The sequence below is a fragment of the Lissotriton vulgaris genome, chromosome 12 (genome assembly GCF_964263255.1).
Source record: "Lissotriton vulgaris chromosome 12, aLisVul1.2, whole genome shotgun sequence".
NCBI classification, from domain to species: Eukaryota; Metazoa; Chordata; class Amphibia; order Caudata; family Salamandridae; genus Lissotriton; species Lissotriton vulgaris.
In genome coordinates, this window is record NC_141700.1 from 90977183 (window position 1) to 90983987 (window position 6805).

Consider the following 6805-nt stretch of genomic DNA (forward strand, 5'->3'; position numbering starts at 1 on the left):
CCCTAAATCTACCCCTGTACCCCATAACCCAAAACTATATCTGAACCCTTAAAATACCCAAACATATACCCCTATACCCATACTTACCTTATCCAAAAATTTTTTTAAAAACATGCTTTTACCTTTCATGCATTTACAACAAATTTCGTTGTAAATGTATGCGTGGTAAAAGCATATAAAATGTAATGCCTTGCGTTATAATCGCATTGCGGAGTCATGGTACTTTTGTAATGAAAGTATGCGGGGTGATGGTATGCGGAAAGAAAGTTGCGGAATAATGGGTGTTTACCCTCCCCGGTAAGTTCATTGGTGGCACGGCGGCCCACATCTCTAGCAACATACTCATTATTTCACCACTCATTTGAAAAATGCATAGGTCTCTCTCATTGATGGCCAGCACCGACATACACTTTTAGACACACCTCCCGCCACAAGTTCTAGAATTGCGAACTTTAGAGCTGGGGAGCTACGTTCGAATCTCGGCATCAGCTCAACATCCTGTGATTCCAGGCAAATCGCTTTGTCTCCCCGTGCCTACCACAAATGAATGTGTTCTTCTGTAATGTAAATTGTGCTCATGCCATGTTGTCGAGTTTGCGCTATATAATATTGCAAGGAAAAATAAAGTAGGGAAACTCGAGTTCACACACTACTGAACGCGCACTCTTAAATGCATCAGCAGTGCACTGTGAATCGGAGCGTTTCATGGGCCTGTCACAGATAAGAAATGCTATCTAAACGAAATCCTACAAAACAATATACTACTGGCCGGCAGCAATTCATACCCGGACAACGTCGGGACGGGCTGCTAGTTTTTAATAAAACAGTAGTATTTAACAGTATGATCCACTGCATTTTAGAGTTCTTGTGACAGATGATAGGTCTCAAAGGGGCCCTTCAGGACGCTTGCCTAAGAGATCTCATTTGTTATTCAGGGTTTGTTAATTTATATATTGTAATTCTGTTTCTATTGTATGAATTGTAAGCATTTGTTGTATGTTTATCTATGTGCTTTCATGGCTACAAGCCGAATAAAGAATATGACTCGATATTCCACTTGTTTGTCAAAGTTTTAGTCCCACTGCTCTTAAAACTTATATTTCATTCATGAGAACTTCTGACATTTAGATTATTATAAAATCACCTTAAAAAGGGACACTCCGTGAGTATGGTCGGCATTAGTGTGCCCTCATCGGACAGAATGGTATCCTCTATTTTATTAGTACTATCATGGTCTTATTATTAAAAAGAGATTACAAAAACATTTCTTATTTACGCCAATTTTTGGGCATGAGCATTACTCCTTTACTCGTTTTGTAGAAAAACGTGAAGAGACGCCAACAAAGAACCTCCGGAGACGATCTATCATGGGCCCTCACTGGCATAGGGATTTGCGGTAGCTTGCATTTAACGACCCGATCAGGATATATATAAGAAGATATATCAAGTCAAGCTTTCAAAAAGTCTCTTCCATGTAAATAAGATTTCATACCGCACTGTTTCATACTAAGGCAATGGAGAGGGATTAAATACCATCATTCTTCCGATGTTATGCTTCCCAATTTCACGTAAAACTGCTAGAATTTTGTAGTAATGGCTAAGAAAAGTTTTATATAAAACGTGACCAAAAAATAAAATCCTGTAATAGTAGTAGTACGGATTGATCTATTTGCACGTTGTTTTAAAATTTGGACGCTTACTCGTTACAACATCGACTTCACGATTTGAGGAAATCTGAAATGGTTACACTTTTCCAAAATAAATATATCGGAGCGAAATCTAGAGCTCTCATTGGGCGATTCTCCGAGGCCCAATGTTGACAACAGCTGGCAACAACCGGACTAAATGGCATTACGTTTCAGCTCGAAGTGTCACCTGGCTGGGCACGCAGACGCCAATGACAGCAGCCGTGTAAGTGACAGCGGCGCGCGCTGTCATCTCACACCTGAGCCTGGGTGCCCAGGAAATGACGCAAGGATGCTCCGAACGTGACGTCCCGCTTATTTTCTTACCATCAGGTAGGCGAGCCATACTTCCCTGGGTGATTGCCACCCCCGCGGTGCGCGCGCCTCAGTGCGCGTGCCGCGGAGGTTGTCAGCTCGTGCCGCCCCAGGGCGCGCCTTTCGCCTTGAGAGGCGGAGCCGGTCTGTGACGCATTACAGCTACAGCAGCAGGGAACAGTGGGGAGTGGCAGGTCCGGGTGGAGCCCCACTTACCTATCCGCTCCCACCCTTCTCCTCACCGTCCGGCCCCCCTCCAGCCTTCAGTACGGCGGCTCCATGGTGCAGACTGCTCTCGGTTGTGGTCAGCCTCAGCTGTCACAAGCACCAGCGTAACAGGCGCAGCCACGCGACCAGCGGCGCAGGCTACGTAAAGAGGGCAGACCATTGTGAGCAGCAGAAGGGAAAGGGCGGGCGGGTGCCTGATGGACACTGATAGCATCCAATGAGGAAGACACAATCCTTACACCGACCAATCCCCGGGCGTGTAGGAGAAATGGGCTCGGTTGTCTGCAGAGGGACGAGTCTATTTTTTGTAACAATGACGTCATTGTGTATACTGGGAGGGAGACGGGTTAAAGGGGCTTGGCGCTGGGTAGTGGGTGCTGGCACGGTTTTGCAGACAGGAAGTGCTGTATATCATATTTCGACGGCAGATGTCCTACTGTGAATGGAGTGCGCTTCGTGGCTGGTAGCGAATGGGAATGGCTGCGAATAACGGTGGTTAGAGAGATGTGGCTGACATATTGTGACTGGCGAGACCGTTGAATATTTTTAAATGAGGGCTGGATGAGCTGCTTGGCGACCGAAATGGCTACAGTTGGTCTTGACCGCGAGCCTGCAAGGAGGGGCGAGTGTGTACAACAGATTGCAGTGATATGCTCACACATGATAAGCAGAGGTTTTGCTGTACATTTATTAATTTATTTTATGCGTTTTTATATAGCGCGGACTTTACCCGAAGGTGTCAGAGAGCTTCACAATAGGAACAGAACTGAAACATGAGGAGAACATTACAAGTGAACAAATTACAAAAGCAAACGTTAATTTACATGAGGCAAAAATGAGAATTGTGAGCAAACAAAATACAAGCTTTCTGATGCAAGGAGGACGAGAGGTGAAGGACATATTTCGGCTTGAAAACTTGCAAATGGAGACGGCAGCTGTCTAATTTATAATTTTGCTGAGTGGCCTGGCCTATCGTCAGGGCCACTAGAATTATGCGGCAGGTTATATAAATTATGAAGCATAACTTCGACCATTTTTGATAGAATTACTTCATTATTTTGTCATTTTTACACATGGTAATACCGTCTGGGCAAAGATTTCACCTAATTACTACCAGTTTAACAACCAAATACAGAAATAATAAACTGAACAGGCCCTGTTCCAGGATTTTTCATCTGGGTGGGCCAAGCGTTCGTTTGCGTGGGCCCAATTTTGTCAATTCTGGATGTACCCTACAAGCCCTATATTTACATCATATCTTCTTCCAAACATACATACAGTGAATGTAGAGTTATTTGAGAGTAAGAGCTGACGTCTATACTCCGGGCTTTAAGTGGGATGAAAACACTGGGAGTTCTCAAAGGGACGTGGTCAATGTAATTAAGGGCGTGGCTTAAAGACACATAAGCTAAAAATCAGTGCTTAGGATAGTATGCCGCCCGTCTTTCATTTTGCTGTTTCTGTCATTGCATCCAGATATATGATACAACAAGTAACATCATACCTACAACAAATCAGGACTATTGGCTTTCTCAATGGTTGTTAGTTGCAAAAGATAAATAAGCAGCAACTATGGCTTGTATATAATATTGAAAAAGCTTCTTATTAAAGCCCTTGTGACACCACAACAATGCTGCTGCTCCTAAATTTCAAACAGAGAAGGGAAATCCAGAGAGAAAATGACTCTCTGTAAAGAATTTCCCTTCCCCTACAACACTCACCTGGCTCATGCCGTAACTTCTCCAATAGTGCTACGCAAACAAATGATGGGCAGAATGCTGAATAAATCATACATTCACCCCCAGTCAAGAGATCTGGGTTAAATCCATTATTCTTTTGCTCACCATGCCACCCCTGTTTAGATCCGGCTATATGCAAATCAGTCTTGACCCTGTGCCTCATGGGAACAGTCCAGACCGAACTGCCAAGCCAGGTCCTCCCTGGACCGGAAACAAGTATTCTCCACTAGAGGGAAGTGAGCAGTGTGAGCATGCGCACATCAATGTGCCTGCTGTCACTGCAGACCGAAAAAGAATGGACCACTTGTGCCAGGTCACAAAACAGAGCCCGATAGAGACCTGTTTTGAGGCCCCCTTTAAAAAACTGCCAGTGCTCAGCACCGGTGAGACCCGGCCCACTTAAAGCCCTATCTATACTCATCCGCAACAACCCTTATAATTTCTAGCGGGCCAGGCTTCAACACAACCACCAGGTTCCTAGGAAGATTGTCCTAGTAGATCAAGCTTAAGGAGGACCCTGTTACCACACCTAAGTAAGCCTTTACATTTTTCACTAGAAGACTGGCTACCTACTCCTTGTCACCTTAGTAAGACGCAGCCATGTGCAAATCAGTCTTGACCCTGTGCATCATGGGAACAGTCCAGACCGAACTGCCAAGCCAGGTCCTCCCTGCACCGTAAACAAGCATCCTGGGACCAGTTTCTGGGTATCACCCTTCATCAGCCAGGCTAGCTTGAATCCAGTGGCACAGTGAGTAAGGGACCCACATTTGGGCATACCCATCCCACGTAGGGTGAAAAGTTCTACGCAAACAAATGATGGACGGAATGCAAAATAAAACATACATTCACCTCCAGTCAAGAGATCTGGGTTAAATCCATAGTTCTTTTGCTCACCATGCCACCCCAGTTTAGAACCAGTCATATGCAAATCATTCTTGATCCTTTGCCTCATGGAAACAGTCCAGACGGAACTGCCAAGCCAGGTCCTCCATGGACCGGAAATAAGCATCCTGGGACCAGTTTCTGGGTATTACCCTTCATCAGCCAGGCTAGCTTGAATCCAGTGGCACAGTGAGTAAGGGACCCACGTCAGGGCATACACATCCCACTTAGGGTGAAAAGTGCTACGCAAACAAATGATGGACGGACTGCTGAATAAATCATACATTCACCCCCAGTCAAGAGATCTGGGTTAAATCCATAGTTCTTTTGCTCACCATGTCACCCAGCCATAATGAAAATCAGTCTTGACCCTGTCCCTCATGGGAACAGTCCAGATCGAACTGCCAAGCCAGGTCCTCCCTGGACCGGAAACAAGCATCTCCACTAGAGAGAAGTGAGCAGTGTGAGCACGTGCACATTAATGTGCCTGCTGTCACTGCAGACCGGAAAAGAATGGACCACCTGTGCCAGGGAACAAAACTGAGTCCGATAGAGACCCATTTTGAGGCCCCCTTTAAAAACCTGGCAATGCTCAGCACCAGTGAGACCCGTCCCACTTAAAGCCCTCTCTATACTCATCAGCCACAACCCTTATAATTTCGAGCGGGCCAGGTTTCAACACAAGTAACAGGATTCTAGGAAGATTGTACTAGTAGCTCAAGCTTAAGGAGGACCCTGTTACCACACCTAAGTAAGCATTTACATTTTTCACTAGCAGACTGATTACTTACTCTTTGTAATATCTCCCAAACATATTTCTTTGCACTCAGTGAACTTTGTAACTCTTTATTTTCATGTCATACTTTTGTGGCGTACTTTCAGTAATAAAAAGGTTTGAAAAAACAGCAAAACATTTGGAAAAAAATAAGGAAGTATTCTTGACAACTAAGAGCAGTTTTCATGCCTCACAAGTGTAAAACATAGTAATTTAGGTCAAACAGGTAACCTTTTTGGGGCCGTATTACATAGTGTCCCTTTTACAGAAGGGGCTGCAGATGCTTGTGCGGCCCCTTCTGTAACACTGATAGCGCTGGCACACATGTATAGCCAGTGCTATATTCAGAGGCCATTCCCTCATTTGTTTGAGGCGTGACTCCAAGCAAATAAGGGAAAACTATGCCTCAGAGCCGGTCCCATATGAGGGATACGGGCGAAGAGGCAAACAGGCACACAACATGGGAAACAAAAACAATCATCCAGACTAACAGAAGCCTTCAGCCGTGATTGGATTTTGTACCAGTCTTAACTGAATGCTCTGTAACGTGCATTTGCTTCCCACGGGTCAGGTCATGTTATGTTATTTTGATCTGTAAAGCACACTCACACCCAGGCTGACATCCTGGCACTGAGCATGTGTGAGAATAGCCAAGCCTAGGTTTTCAGCTTCTTGTGGAATTCAAAAAGTGTGGAGGAGGCTCAGATGTGTAGTAGCACCTCATTTCACACTTTTAGGAGCAACGTAGGAGAACACTCAACAACCAGATCTGGTTTTCCGTATGCGTGGGATGTGTACAAATAGGGGTCCTGCCGATCTGAGGTGTTTGAAAGGTTTGTGAAAGCAGATGGCATTGTTGAGTTATGCTGGGCCAGAGTGTCTTGAAAGTTTGAGTGAGGAGTTTGAAATGTGCTCACTTGTGTATGGTTAGCCAGTGTAGCTCCTTTGAGGTAAGATGAGATGTGTGAGTGATGTGGGAGGTTGAGAGTGATTCTGGCCACAAGTTCTGGATGTTCTGCAATTCCCAATGAGATGCTTGTTGCCTCAGAGTAGAGGGTATTCTTTTAGTCTAGTTTGGTGCTGGCAAGATTGTGGGTGATCATTTTCTAGATGTTGTCTGGGAGTCATTTGAAAATCTTCCTCATCATCTTCAGTATGTGAAAGCGTATGGCAAGGTT

At 45.0% G+C, this 6805-nt stretch overlaps 1 protein-coding gene across 2 annotated transcripts in view; it reads right to left on the reverse strand.

Moving 5' to 3' along the window:
- MARCHF2 (membrane associated ring-CH-type finger 2) overlaps positions 1-2391 on the reverse strand; it is a 71976-nt gene extending 69585 nt beyond the window's left edge. Inside the window, exon 1 of one of the 2 annotated variants that reach the window (XM_086947311.1) lies at positions 2217-2391. The gene's annotated coding sequence lies outside the window, so the exon portion shown is untranslated. Of the gene's footprint in view, positions 1-2012; positions 2104-2216 lie in introns of those variants that run through there. The other variant, XM_086947312.1, reaches the window with a different exon arrangement.
- Between the last annotated feature and the right edge of the window lie 4414 nt (positions 2392-6805).